Source organism: Canis lupus, chromosome 31, assembly GCF_011100685.1.
Source record: "Canis lupus familiaris isolate Mischka breed German Shepherd chromosome 31, alternate assembly UU_Cfam_GSD_1.0, whole genome shotgun sequence".
NCBI lineage: Eukaryota > Metazoa > Chordata > Mammalia > Carnivora > Canidae > Canis > Canis lupus.
In genome coordinates, this window is record NC_049252.1 from 34686628 (window position 1) to 34702134 (window position 15507).

Here is a 15507-nt window from a genome sequence, read left to right on the forward strand (position 1 = left end):
TAGGAAAATGATTTTTCTTCTGAATAGACTGGAGAGGGAGCTCCCATTAAATGACAGTTTCTAACTATCATTTTCAATTGTGGGGCTCTGAAACCTTACTAATCAACTTAGGTTGGGGCTCTGATCTCTGCTGATGACTCTTTGAGGTGACTTCGAGATATGCCCATCTTCCACAGTTGTTACAAACTATCACAGTCAACTGAAGACCTCAGACCCACCCTTCTCCCATAACGTATGGCAAGGAACCTCAACCCCAATTTACCAAGAAAACAGAAAGCTTTATTTGTGAACTTCTCAAGTTCCTGCTCTTCCACTTCAAAATTAATTCAAAGACTTCCATTCTTGGCATTATGCTGGATGACATAAGGTCCTGCTCCATTCCACACACCACGTAGAAATGCAGGGCAGCACAGAACGAGCATCTTTTTAAACGCACACTGAGCTTATAAGAAAGTGAGGGAAATCCCAGGAGCCAGAAACAGAAGTGGATGTTCAAAGACCAGAGGTATTAGGATATTGGTGCCCTGACTACCTGAGAGGCAGGGAGTTAAAAGTGGGCCCTTCAAACCAGGCTCCTCAAAAAGCTCCATCTCCAGAGCAAGTACTTGCAACAATTACAACAAAATCCACACTGGCAAAGGGAGAAGCAAACTGCCTTGACTTGTGTTATGAGCGAAGAAGAAAAGGTCTCCCCTGAGAATCCATAGCTGGGCTGACTCTACATAGATTTGGACTTGGTGTCCTGCTAAAGGTTCAAGATGCTGGTGATCCTACTTTGGCCACAGGCCTGAAGATCCTAGCAAAACAAACACAAACACTCTCCGGAGGGAGGCAAACTCCATCCAGGCTCATTGGAATTCTCCAAGATAAACATCTGCTGAACATGAGCTAACAAACCAAAAGTGTAAAACACACGAGAAGACAACCCACTGTGACTGGGAATCAGCCCAAGCACTTCAAATGCTAGAATCATCAGACAGAGACCATAAAATAATTATGCGCAAAATGTTTAAAGAGTTTCAAAAAACACGAGAAGAGAATAAGATGCTCTCAAAAAGGACCGAGGGGATTTGAAAAATAACCAGAATCAATCTATATGTTTTACCTGTTTTGTGCCTCATGTCCACCATCATGGGAAGAAAGGCCCTGCCTGATTTCTAAATCAAGCTCACACTTGTGTGCTCTCCACTGCTCCTTGGGCAGGTGACCAGAGAAACACCATGAAATCTTTTAAGACTGGCATGCACTGGGTCCTGTCTTCCCCTACAGAGGAGTGGAATGGTTTGAGACATGCCATAACGAGTAAAAACATCTCCTAGCTCTGTAGCCTGGACACCCACAGGAGAACCCACACCGTCAGCAGGTCTGTGGCAGAGAGGAGGAGGCACAGAGAGAACAAACTGGGGGAAAGCAGCACTGTGAGTCCCATGTTTTATCTATCTGTGGTATGATTCCTCTTTCAGAACAACTGAGAGGCAGCCAGGCTGGCACCAGTGAGACCAGTGAGCCCCAGCCTTTGGTCCTGATGACTCACTTCCTCTAGCTGCTTTGAGAATAAGTTTAATTTTGATCAACAGATTTATTGAGGTCTCATTTACATACCATAAAATACACCTGTTTTAAGTATATAGAGCTGAATAGATTTTAATATTGTGTTAGTTTCCTAGGGCGGTCATAACAGACCAGGGTGAGCTGGGTGGCTTTCAACAACAGAAATCTGTTCTCTCACACTCCTGGAGGCCAGTCCAAAATCAAGATGATGGCAGGGCTGTGCTCCCTCTGAAGTTCTAGGGAAGAATCTTTCCTTGCCTCTTCTGGCTTTTGGTGGCTCTGCTGCTGCTCCTTGGCTTGTGGCTGCATCAATCCCATCCCTGCCCCTACTTCATATCATGTTCTTCCGTGAGGGTTTTACTGTCTTCATATGGATTTCTTATAAGGATACTAGTCATTGGACTTAGAACCTACCCTCATGCATTATGACTTCATGTTAACTAGTTATAGCTGCAAATAACTTATTTCTACATGAAGTCATGTTCTGAGGTTCAGGTGGGCATGAATTAGGGGGGGCAACACAAGCATATTTACATTATCCAACACACATGCATGCATACACACACTATTACAACCCAACCCAAGTGTATAGAGTTGTATGATTACCACCACATCAGGTTTTAGAGCATTTACATTACCCCAAAAGGATTCCCCTGCCCCTTCATAGTCCTTTCCCACTCCTGTCCCAGGCAACCACTGATGGACATTCTCTCCTTTTTGATTGGCATTTTCTAGACATTTTCTATAAATGGGATCCTGCAGTAGGTATTCTTTTGTGTCTGTCTAGCTTTTTCTCACTGAGCATATTTTCCAGGTTCATCCATACTGCAGCGTGTATCAGCTCTTTGTTTTGTTGCTGAGTCATGGGATTTCCACGTTTTGCTTACTCATCCATCAGTTGGTGCACACTGGTATTGTTTCTGTTTTGGGGATATTATGGATAATGTTGCTAGCAATATCTGGGTGTGGATTCTTGCAAGGACCTATGGTTTCACTTTCTCTGGGTAGATCCCTAAGGGAGGAACTTCTGTGTCACATGGAGATTTTATGTTTCACATTTTGAGAAACTACCACACGGTCTTCCCAAGTGGCTTCACCATTTTTACAATCTCTGTGTCAGAAGACTGAGCACAGAAGAGGAAAGGGGAGGAGTGGTTAGGATTCAGAGTTTATGGTGCGGGAGAGGAATGTTCCCCTACAACCACATGTAGGGTAAAGCTGTGAGGTGGGCACCAGCTTGATACCCCATGAAGTAGAAACCCCATGGCCACCACAGTGCTGCCCCTGCAGAGGAGCGGAATGGTGGTGAGGAAGGTTCCAGGAGAGGTTGACACGTGTCATCTTAGAGGATTAAGCAAACACAGGGGCTGAAGCCCTTCCTTCTCTGAGATTGAACAGAAGACTTCTTGTGGCAACTGAGGAGCAGCACGAGAAGGGTCCATTGAGCTGTGAGCCTGGGATGTCAGATGGGGACTTTTGCAATGTATTCTTATCCCCCACCCCACTGGGGGAAGGGACTAAAGCCCCCCGGAGTTCAAGAGCCCCATTAGCTGCTCCTGATAGTCACCCAGAGAGAAGGCTGAACGGGCACTCCATTGGGGGGGGCAAAGGGAGACATGGTGTCCCTCTCCAAGGGCACCCTTTGTAGGAGAGGAGGCCGGGGAGTCTCCGAGGGAGCAGGGAGCAGAGTAGACCACTCCCCCTCATCTGATACTCTCACCTGCAACTTTGCACCATCCACCATCAAAGGGTTCTAAATGCTGCTGAAAACCTTTGAACAGGAGGTGTGGGGTGCGAACATCCCATGTGTGGAAGGGACAGCTGAAAGAGAAGCTCACACCTTGACCAAAGGGGGGGTAGACAGGAGCACTGAATACTTGTGCCCTGGGGTAGTGGTGGAACATTTGCTTTCTTGCATGGAGCCTTGTGTGTCATCCCCCCCTGTCCATTTCACTGTGATGCACACTCATTATGGCCCTGGGAACCACATTCCTGAACACAGTTATGGGGAGAGGCCAGACCAACCTGTGAGGCTCTTCTGATACATCTCCTTATCACTTTCCCTTTAAACATAAAGTGAAAATTTTCTTTAGAGTGGCATTTCTTTCCTGAGTAACCTCAACTGTAGGAAACATAATTATGGGAATTTCTCTGTGGGAAAGATGAAGCAATCATAAACTATGTCTAAGAAATCCAAAGGAGCCCTAAAATATCTACCAAATGCAAACATTTTAGCAGTAGGAGAAAGCTTTAGATGCTCTCTCAAAGTTGCTTCCTGTTTATATGCAGGACAGATGAATATGGTTAAATTGCTTCCCCGCCAATGGCAGATTAAAACCTACCCTGGAGAGAGCAGCAGGCTGCCACAGTGGAGCCACCAAGAAAAGCAGAAATGCCAGAGAGCCCAACATGGGAGAAGATGAGGGAACAATACACACCTCAAGATCATAGTGGCCAGGACCGCTTGGGGCTGGCAAACACAGAGTCCCTCTTCTCCTCACCCTGCACTCATCATTCTCCACACCCAGAAGACCATCATCATGGGTTTTCAAATGATGATCCTTAACCACTGAGAAAATGTTAAACTGTCCTGGTGTGGTTTGTTTAATAAGAGATAGAACCTATTTCAAGTACTTGAGAAGATCTCTTTCCAAAATGGCTAATAGAAAAAAAAAACACATTTTATGTGTCCAAGAGGGTAAGAGAAGTTGGTTGTGTGGACATTTTATTCATGTGAAGGTGTGTGATGAACTCACATCTCTCCATTGTCTTCTCTTAAAAAATATCCAAGTAAGGAAGGTGGTAGTGCCGCTTTCCCCCAAGAGATTTGGAGAAAGAATCAGGGGCACCTGTTGAATCCTGGCAGGGCTAGCAGTACATGGACTCTTGGCATGATGTCCTCAGGGGTGGGGTACTGGCTACTTAGAATGTATTCAGGTATGCTCAATGCATTAAGTTCATCGAAAGGCAATTAAAGTCTTTTATGAGAAGGAATTGGCTCTATGGAATTGATGATGCTGAGTATATTTTATTATTTGTACATTTTTTTGGAGATCTGGTGGTTAAACATTTCCTAGCATATGGTTGGATGTATCCAGAAAAACCTGCAGACCAGAAATTAAAACAAAACAAAACAAAACAAAAAACAAAAAAAACAACAGGAACATCATTAAAAAAAAAAGTGAGGTCCTAGCAGTCAAAATGGGCAGGTGATTTTGGGAAGAAATGCCCCCTGCTTCTTATGCTTCCATGTGGGGGGATCTTCTATTAAAGCAACACTCCTGACCCCTCTCTTGAATGGAGGGGCAGTGGCTAATCTTATTTGGGAGTTGGGGAGGAACTGGTAAGTGTGGCAAGTCCCTCCCAGTTATCTGTTGGCCGAAGGCACATATTCTGATCTATAAACTTCTTGTAGTGGAAGAGGATGCCCCCAAGCAAGAGATGTGTGTGTCTCCAGCTCTGGCAGAGACTGGGTGGCTAAGCTTCCTTAATTATAGAGTATAGCATCTGCAAACACACAGTCTCCAGAAAGATAAGATCAAACCATCCTTCTCCTGTGTCTATCTCTTGCTTGATTCTGAATTCAGGGTTATTATTTATTGGACCCTTTGAAATGCAGACAGTAGGTATGGATTGTTGTCTGAGCAGAAATCTCCAGTTGCCTCTGGAAGCCCATTTTCCATTTTCCCCCAGTTTTTAAGAAGAGACATTATTAAAAATATACCTGAATAAAGGAATGTGTTTCCTAGTTTTTCTTATAGTTGACTATTGACAGCAAGGCAATAATGCATCTACGTCTCCTGGGAGGCAAGCTCTGCTAGTTGGAATCCCTTTGGGCTTTCTCTAAATTCCTCCTGTGCCAGCCTGACATCAGATCTAATACCTGAGTGCTAGCTGTCATCTCCGAATATGAGATGACTCTGGAGATGGGAGTCTGGGTCCTTGGTGACACCACGAAGCTATCATGTACAAACTGGCCTGCCTCACTCCAGAAAACATTTATGTGAGAAGGAAGTAAACCATTATGTTTCTTTATTATTATGTTTGCTTTTTCTATACTAGGAGAGTAAGAATTGTTTTCAGCTGACCTTAATCATAGGTCTTGGCTCTTTGGGAGAATATGGCAGATGGTCTATATTGGAAAAAGAAAAAAGATTTCTACTGGATGGCTTTGCAGAAAAAGATATAATGTAAAGCACATCTAGTTTCCAAAGTGATCCCCAGTTGCAAAATTGTTGTTGTAGGTTGGGTTATCATCAGCCTATATAACATGCTAGTTGCCTGAGTGTGAATCTTAGACATGCTGCTTGCTCACTATGTGACCCTAGTCACTTAACCACTCTGTGCCTCCATTTTGTTCTTTGTCACAGGGAGATAATGATTGTTGAGAGATTAACGAAGCCAGCCGACAGCACAAAGGCAGGGCCATTAAGCATATACTGATGGCATCTCCATATCTCTGATGGCAGGGACTTATCTCTTCATGGCCTGAAGGTAGGTGGCATCTTCAGATGAGGAACAAATGTGGACTTTAGTTTGGGGTCTGTGGTCTGCTCAGGATTTGGGGCACATCTCCTTCATAAAGCTTCTTTACTAAAAACATTTTCAGTTTGGGCTCAAATCCATTAACCAAGATTTTTTTTTCTCACAAGAGCCAAGTACTAAATCATGATAATTAAAGATCCCACAGCCACCAAACGTGACCTTGCAAAACTGTGAATAAATCTGCTGTGGGTCCAAGAAGAAAAATATACTTACTTCTCATTTGTCCTCTCAGAGCTGGGGAACATGAGTTAGAAACTGTGAAACTCACATATAATTGAGCTTTGAAACATGACCCCCCTATTCCCATCAGTTAGGAGCCTGATTCCTGCTGCCTCCTGAGAAGAACACAGAATGGAGGAACTCTGGTGGCAGAGATGGGTTCTAGAGACCAGTTCATGCTAGCAAATCATAGTGTCTTGGGTGTGTAAGGGCTACAATGGGGAGAGTTTGCTGCCAGGCAGGAAAAAGAAGTTGGTAAATTGGCAGAGAATGAAAACAGAGAAGGAAACAGTCGACAAATCTAAAAGGCAACCTACAAAATGGGAGAAGAAATTTGTAAATGACATGTCAGATAAAGGGCTAGTATCCAAGATCTATAAAGAACTTATCAAACTCAACACCCAAAAAACAAATAATCTAGTCAAGAAATGGGCAGAAGAGAAGAAGAGACATTTCTCCAAAGAAGACCTACAAATGGCCAATAGATACACGAAAAAATGCTCTATACCACTTGTCGCCAGGGAAATACAAATCAAAACCACAATGAGATACCAATTTACACCAGTGAGAATGACTAAAATTAATGAGTCAGGAAACAACAGATGTTGGTGAAGATGCAGAGAAAGAGGAACCCTCTTGCACTGTGGGTGGGAATGCAAACTGGTGCAGCCACTGTGGAAAACAGTGGAGGTTCCTCAAGAAGTTAAAAATTGAGCTACCCTACAACCCTGTATTTGCACTACTGGGTCTTTATGCCAAAGATACAGATGTAGTGAAACGAACGAGCACCTGCACCCGAATGTTTATACCAGCAATGTCCACAATAGCCAAACTGTGGAAGGAGCTGAGATGTCCTTTGACAGATGAATGGATAAAGAAGATGTGGTCTATATATACAATGGAACATTACTCAGCCATCAGAAAGGATGAATACCCACCATTTGCACTGATGTGGATGGAATTGGAGGGTATTATGCTGAGTGAAATAAGTCAATCAGAGAAAGACAATAATCATATGGTTTTACTCATATATGAAATATAAAGAATAGTGAAAAGGACCATAAGGAAAGGATGGGAAAACTAAATGTGAAAAAATCAGAGAAGGGGACAAACCATGAGAGACTTTTAACTCTTGGAAACAAACTGAGGGTCACTGGAGAGGAGGTAGGTGGGGGGGTGGGGTAACTGGGTGATAGGTGTGAAGGAGGGCACATGATGAGATGGGCACTGGGTGTTATACACAGTGATGAATTATTGAAAACTACATCTGAAACTAATGGTGTACTATATATTGACTAATTGAACTTAAATAAAAAAAATAAAACAGAGAAATTTCCCATGAGGACTTGGCAAGTCCATGGTATTTTATCATTTCTTCTTCTGAGAGTGAACCCATTCTGAAATAATGGGTTTTTGCCCTACCTTATACTACGTGAGGGAGCAAATCACTATGTACTATGAAGGATGCTGTTGGCCCAGAGGTAACTTCCTACTTCTTTGAAAACAATCCACTGGAAGAATATGTTATTGCTCCCTAAGAAAAATGCAGTGTTACTCTGAGGACTTTTTTCCTGTTCTTTCCTTTTCCTCATAAGGAAAAGCTTAATTGCATTCCATATGGGAACCATGCCATGAAATAGTCAACCTCTGGCTTGTTCGTGGTTTGCCCATCTTACACTGCAAAAGATGCTTCTCTTCCTACTCACATTTCTCCTTTGGAAGAGTGTCCCACCAAAATAGGTCTGGTGAAAAAACTCAGCATTTGGTCAGAAATGTGCTGACCGGCCCTTGTTCTATCCCACCCAAATCTTTTCAGCCCTGTAAAGAAATGGTCGAAAAGGCTTTTTAAAAATGGATCATTATCATGGCTCCTTGCAATGTTAATGTTTGACGGTATGACTTTTCCACTTGTCATGGTCATGGGTGCTGAGAGATGACATATCAGCAAGCAGGGCTTTTTGCAAGGATTTTGGAAGCATGACAAATGGATGGGGTAATTTAACAGGGATTGGTACCATGCAGAGGCTGTGGGCAAACCCTGCTGGTGGGGGCAAAGGAAATCTAGACCAAGAGAGCTTTGTTCAGAGACTGTGTGCTGTGTGCTTCCCCTGCAAAATTACCCGCTAAGGAAGGTGCCATTTTATATCACGATAACACTGGTTTATAAATTTCCTTCATAAACCATGATTATCATTTAACAGTATCTCAATGTTCAGGAAATCTGCGTTCTTATGGCTCAAGGGAGCATCACCTGACCTACTTTCTGCAAAGTAGAAAGATACAGGGGTGTAGTGCAGCCACTGCCACAGGCCAGGGAAAGCTATGAACACTGCAGCTCAACACACACTCATGGGATGTGACCTATTTAGCATGAAATTGGCAACTGTGGAAGGATTTACACCATAGACATTGGCAAACACTGCAAGTCAGGGCTCTCTTCCCTCTCTCCACCCCCCAACAGGTTTTGCTGTTTAACACTGATCAGAAGACAGCATAGGGGAGTGTGTCACCATATGGATGCTTTTAAGGAGTGTTGTCATAATACAGGGACACTGAGAAGGTGGTGAGTTCACCTGAGAGCCATAACCACTTTAATGCATAACAGTAAACTCTATGAGTGTGAACAGCACATCACTGTGTGTTTCAGTAGGTGATTTGGTGAAGAGGGGATGCATATGTTGCTTTCTCAACTCAGGGATATTGGAGGGTGGACATTTATATTAATAAACCACTGATATTCAAGATTAGTTCCAAATATTACTCTTGTCTTTTAATGGCACAAAACCGATTCTAATACATTTTTTCTTTTTTAAAAAAAATTATTCATAAGAGCACAGAGAGAGGCAGAGACAGAAGCAGAGGGAGAAGCAAGCTCTCTGCGGGGAGTCCGTTGTGGGACTTGATCCTGGGACTTGATCCCGGGACTCTGGGATCACTACTTGAGCCAAAGGCAGGAGGAGCTCAACCACCGAGCCACCTAGGGGCCCTTATTTTTTTATTTCTTTTTTCCCTCCCCAGCTGTGCTGAACTAGCATAGAAAAAGAAGCAAAACAAAATACCAAGCGGCCTGGATAATCTCTAACTAGACAACCTGCCCATCATGATCACCTGTTTCAATTCCTTCATTTTAAGAAGAGAAAACCCAAATAGAGAAGTGGGTGTCAAAGCCCTTGGAAATGTAGTCAACCAGGATCTGACTTAGATTTGAATCCTATCCTAAAACCACCATTACCATCATCAATATTGATCCTAATAGAGAATGGCTAACCTTCCCGATGGCCTAGGACTTCCCATGTTTGAGCAGGCAAGCACTGCCTCCTGGGGAAGGGGGAGTCCCTCAGTCTTTCACTCTGTCCAAACAGAGGCAGCAGAAGAGGGTGTGGTCCAAGGATAAAGCAACAAGGTTGCCCCAAAGCCCAAGCTGGAAAACAGAGGCAGGGGCAAAGGGCTTATGGTTGGGGGGGGCCAGGGAGGTAGATGTTCTCAGACATGAACACATGTTTCAAACCTACTTTTTCAAATATTTCTTTTTTCTTTTCTTTTTTTTTTTGAGAGAGAGGTGGGGAAAGGGCAGAGGGAGAGAGAATCTTAAGCAGATTCAGTGCTAGAGGTGGAACTGCCTATTGTGGGGCTCAATCCCCAAACCCTGAGATCATAACCTGAGCCTAAATCAAGAGTTGGATGCTCAACCGACTGAGCCACCCAGGTACTATTTTCAAGTACTTTTTCCTACAACTCGCCCCCTACATTTGACTGGAAAAAATTTCAACCATATGGAAAATTGAACAGCCATATACCCACTGCCTGGATTCCACAATGAATATTTCATGCACAGATTTGAGTCTAAATTTATTTCAGTGTTTCTCATCAGCCAATCAAAATGTACTGAATGCAGAATCTTCATTATTTTATCTTAAAATAGACTGGCTGAAAACATGAATCAGTGAGCATCCCGAAGCTCTCTAAGATACTAAGGCACTAATATGGCAGCCCTCTTCCTGAATTCCGCTGCTCGGGGTGGAGACCCACTGCATGTGCTTTCCTGTGGACTCTGCGGATACAACTTGGGGTCTGGTGCCACTCTCACACATATCATATCAGAGGGCGACATGTGAGGGGACTCGGAGCAAGGAGCCTGGACCCCAACCTCACACCATCCAGGACATGCTATGAGTGGGAAGACCACTGACTGCCCTGGGCCTCTGTTCTTTCCTGACTCCCTAGAGGGGGCTGAATGGGACCAGACACTCTCAACCTGGGCTGTATCTCAGGAGTAGGAATCACTTGAGTAGTTTTAAAAATAGACTAGTGCCCAGGTCCTACCCCAGACCAACTGAGTCAGAGTCTCTGGGGGGTGGGGTTCAGGAATTGGTTTATTTGAAGCTCTCCAAGTGATCCTAATATACAGCCTGGGCTGCAACAATTCTGTGGGGTCAGCTCTCGAGCCTTTGAGAGCTCTCATGCTCCTCTGCATTCCCTGTCTCTTTCCTTCCCATTCTGCCTCATTATTCCCCTTTCCACCTTCCTTCCTTAATTTTCTCACTTTTTTTCTCTCTCTCTTTCTCTAGCAACAACAACAACAACAACAACAACAACAACAACAATAGCTAACCTGTGTGAGTGCTGACCTTGTGCCGGAAACTTTCTCATAAGCCCCACATGTATTTAACCCATGTAACAACCTGATGGGATAGACATTCTGGCCATAGAAATGACCCAAGATCTATTTGTAAGTTTCATTTTAAGTAGATTCTAAATTTTGCTATAAATATGTGTGAGAGATGTAGAAATAATATTTTTAGCATGTTCATTGGATTTAAATTTATATTAACAGATGCCCATGCAGATGATCCAAGAGAACCATACACAAATACCTATCTTGAATTGGGAGAAAATAAAGTGGAAGCAAATGCTAAGATTCATTTAATACCTAGCATCTTCTCCCCTTTATATTTATAAGCAAGGACACAGAGAACCAGAGGGTTTAAGGCTGATTACACTGGAATACATGCCCTTTGCACTCCTTTCCTACCCATAATCCAATGATCTATTTCATCTTGTAGGATTTTTTTTTTCTTAGAAAGCATCTTCAAGTTTTTTTTATTTAAACTCAATTTATTTAACATACATGCACCCCGATGTTTATAGCAGCAATGTCCACATCTTGTAAGATTTTTAAAACATCAGTTTCACCATGAAAGTAATGCAGCAAAGTTATCTTCTTAATATCTAGCATAAACAGTTTTCCCCACCCTGCCCTCCCTGGAATTCTTAATTCCATTTACCCATACTAAAAGAGGATTGGGCAAGGGACGTAATAAGCCTAGAGCCATGCAACTAGGAAGTAAGTGGGAAATCCAAAAGAGGACCCTAGATCTCCTGAATCCAAGTGCAAGGTCTCTCTGTCCAGCCATAGTGGAGAACCAGAGGCTGGCCCTCTTCAGAACACAAGGTATGAGGCAGCCAGAGCATCCTTGGAAGCCCCTGGATCTGGGAGATCCAGATTGGGGGAGATTCATTTGGGGGAGACTCTCCATTTGGGAGAAACTCTCCATGATATCTTTGATGGTTCCAGTTCCTCAGCTGTAAAATAACATCCCTCCGGTAAGCCTACTGTATTTTTGAGACTGCTTGGCAGGACTGGCTACATGATTTCTGGACTCAGAGCAAAATGAAAATGTGGGGCCCTTTGTTCAAAAAGCAGGAAAAAGGTGGCATTCAAGTTCTAAAATATAAAGCTTTTTTCATTCTTGTGTGGTCTCTCTCTCCCACATGTCATAATGGTTTACGTTTTCTATTTAATGTTGTGTTCCCTTGGGCTTGGGGCTGGCTGAGTGCCGGCCTTCCCAGGCATCTGGATAAAGCCTGGGACTTGGCATGCATATGTGTGCACCAGACCAGCTGCCAGGTCTACCTTCCACCAGAATGACCATCATACTTGGATCTGGGAAGCGTGATCCTGACGGTATTCTGAGTCACCTTCTGAAAGCTCCTTGTTGCCACCTCCAGGCAGGGAGGGAATGGAGATGCTCTAAGGAGCCTGACCTTGATCTTCCAACACACCCTAAGGTCTCCGGGTGAGGAGGACATTGGGGATTGTTAATGGGTGATAGTAGGAAGGGATAGCCTGAGGCTCAGAGAATGGGAGAACCAGGAGATAGGTGGCAGTGGGAGGTGGATGATCCTGGAGCTGAGGTTCTAAGTCCCCAGTTCAAGCTCCAGTGTTCCATCAGACTTCACATACAAACACAAATGTAAAGACAAAGTATTAAGAATCTCAAGAGGGCAGCTGAAGAACATTAAACCCCAAGTATAAGGCTCTTGAGAGCTCATGGGCTCATGCCACTGAACTTATCAACGTACCCAAGATGCTGGCCCTGCAAGCTGATGTGTACTCAGCCTTTTAGGCAGCCGCTGCTGTTCTCTAGTCACCTGATGGGAGAAAAGAAGCTGGAAGGAGGCAGTCTCTTGGGCAAGATTTGGGCATAACCAGCCACAGTTTGGAAGATGTGCAGCCAGCAGCCTTCTTTTTTCTCTATTGCTATGATGAAGGGCATGCACACAGGGCAAAGCCTAACGAGAAAAGTGGTTAATCCCTTCTGATACAATACAACCCGACAACATTATCTTTCACTGTAATTTGTGTAATTATGGTTCCTGTCCTGGCATCACCTGGAGCCATCAAGGAGCCCACAGTCACACTTTCCAGCCACAGCAAGCACATGTCCTCCCAGCACACCTAACATCAAAGTTACCATCTTTTTTTTTTTTTTAAGATTTTATTATTTATTCATGAGAGATACAGAAAGAGAGGCAGAGACACAAGCAGAGGGAGAAGCAGGCTCCCTGCGGGGAGCCCAATGTGGGACTTGATCCCAGAACTCCAGGGTCACGACCTGAGTCAAAGGCAGACGCTCAACCACTGAGCCACCCAGGTCCCCCAAAGTTACCATCTTAACCACTTCTAAGTGTACAGGTCAGTGAGGTTAAGTACACTCACAGTGTTGTGCAACCATCACCAACGCCTGTCTCCAGAACTTTTCCATCTTCCCAAACTAAAAGTGGGTCCCCTTTAAAAACTAACTCCTATTCCCCCCTTTACAGCCCCTGGCACCCACCATTCTCCTTTCCATTTCCATGGATCTGACTCCTGAAGGGACCTCACAGAAGTGGAATCCTGCAGTATTTGTCCTTCTGTGACTGGCTTATTTCATTTAGCATAATGTGATCATGGTTCATCCATGTCATAGCGTGTGTCAGAATGTCCTTCCTTTTATAGTCTGAGTAACATCCTATTGTGTGTTTATGCCACATTTTGTTTATCCGTTCATCCATCCATGGACCCTTGCACGGCTTTCACCTTTTGACCATTGCGAATAATACTTCTGTGGTCATTATTCTTGAAAACACCTACAGCACTTTGCAAGAGAAAATGGTTTCCAATTCTGTGCCCGTTTCTTCTCAAGGCTTTCAAAGGCTGAGTGGCTTTTTCTCTGTCTGGGGTCCCTGCCTCTCAGCTTCATCTCCATTTCTTCATCTGTAAGAACAATGAGACCTCCAGCCTCCTGAGGCTGTGATCAGGATTAATGAGATTATGTTAGTGGAACCCACTGAGTGTGTCAGAAGAAAGGCCCCGCAGAAACACAAAGTGCTATTATCACTGCTGCAGAATCAAAAATTCCTCCTGTCCAAATACTTATTGTTCATAAAAGTTTTAGCAAGTAAGGCTACCTACTGGGCAGCTCTAATCCCCATAAAGAAAATGATTTCTCCAGCCAGGAATTAATAAGTTCTTAGCACATACTAAAATATCTTCTTGGCTGGGTTATTACGCTTACATAATGAAGTTACTTTGATTATAACCATTAATCAAATCCGTGTTTCCAAGCTACAGTGGGCTGTATTTGATGTTAAACTTTAACAAGAGTGGCAACAGCTCTACTTCCTGGCAGCTTGGCCAGGGCCTCATGACATGATTAAATGTGTCAGGGCAAAGATAGAAAACATTTAGGATTCATATTATAGTCACTCTGAACTTGTTTCAAGTGACATTATTAGAAGAAAGTTGATTTACTTTGCATGACAAGTGTGAATATTAACCAAAAGATATTAAAAACAGTATTCCTCCCCACCCCCCCACCAATTCACAGAGAGATAGGCAGGACATTTCTTCCCTTTTTTTCCCTCCTGTCTGGCCATGTACACAGATGGTACATTCTACCTAACAAAACTTCCTAGTAATTAGGTAAGAAGAAGGACAATAGTAAATCGACTTTGATTTCCTGCTGACAGTGATGGTATAAAGTAAATCTAAAAACGTAAGAAAATAGGTTGTGTTGCCATGCAAAATGGGATGAGGTCTAGAATATTCATGAGAAAAAAAAATCAGTGGTGTTGGGTATCCGCCAAGGTGATTCCCAGGGATCCTCACATTCTGGTTTGCAAACGCTTGAATAGTCTTTCCCATATTTTACCAGGGTCCTTGGTCCACGTGAGCAGTGGTATCTGGCAGTAGGACTGGTAAATAACTCAGATTAGATTATAGATGGAAGCTTCCATCTTGGGCACTGGAGCACCTGTGTATATGTGTGTGTGTGTGTGTGTGTGTGTGATCACTTGCTCCAGGGAAGCTTGCCATCACATCACCAGGACACACAGGTGGCTGCAGAGGACCACGAGGAATGGAAGTTTCTGGCCAACAGCCTGAAAAGATCCTAGGCCGGTCAACAACCTGGGTGGGAGCTGGCAAACAGATTCTCCACCACTCAAGCCTTTCCTCTTCTTACATATTTGGACACGGTTCTTGGAAGGCAAGATGTCTCCATGGAAACAGAACCAGCTGCTTCCGGTGGCTTGGGGATGGATACACAGAATAGTTGGGTCCAAAGCCATGTTCTAACTTTTGAGCAAATGTTTTATGTTCAGCTGTTTTTCATGGAGACAGAGAGGCACAGAGAGAGAAGATAAGCCATTATTCCCACCAACACTCTTGGTGGTGGCCTCAGCCACATTCTGCCGCTATCAGCTGCAACAGCATATTGCCTTGTGGCTCCCTGGAGTGCCGGCCAGTGTCCCCTGGCAGTGGAGATCACACCTCCTCCCTCTCGAGGGCACCCCAGGGGCTTCTTTCACCTAAAGATTCTTGTCTGAGACAGGCCAATGCCCAGGACCTCAGTCTTGCCTGTTGACCCT

General features: G+C 43.9%; 1 protein-coding gene across 3 annotated transcripts in view; it reads right to left on the bottom strand.

The window, feature by feature from the left end:
• DSCAM (DS cell adhesion molecule) overlaps positions 1–15507 on the bottom strand; it is a 729459-nt gene that overhangs the window by 137734 nt on the left and 576218 nt on the right. The gene's annotated exons all lie outside the window — the stretch shown is intronic.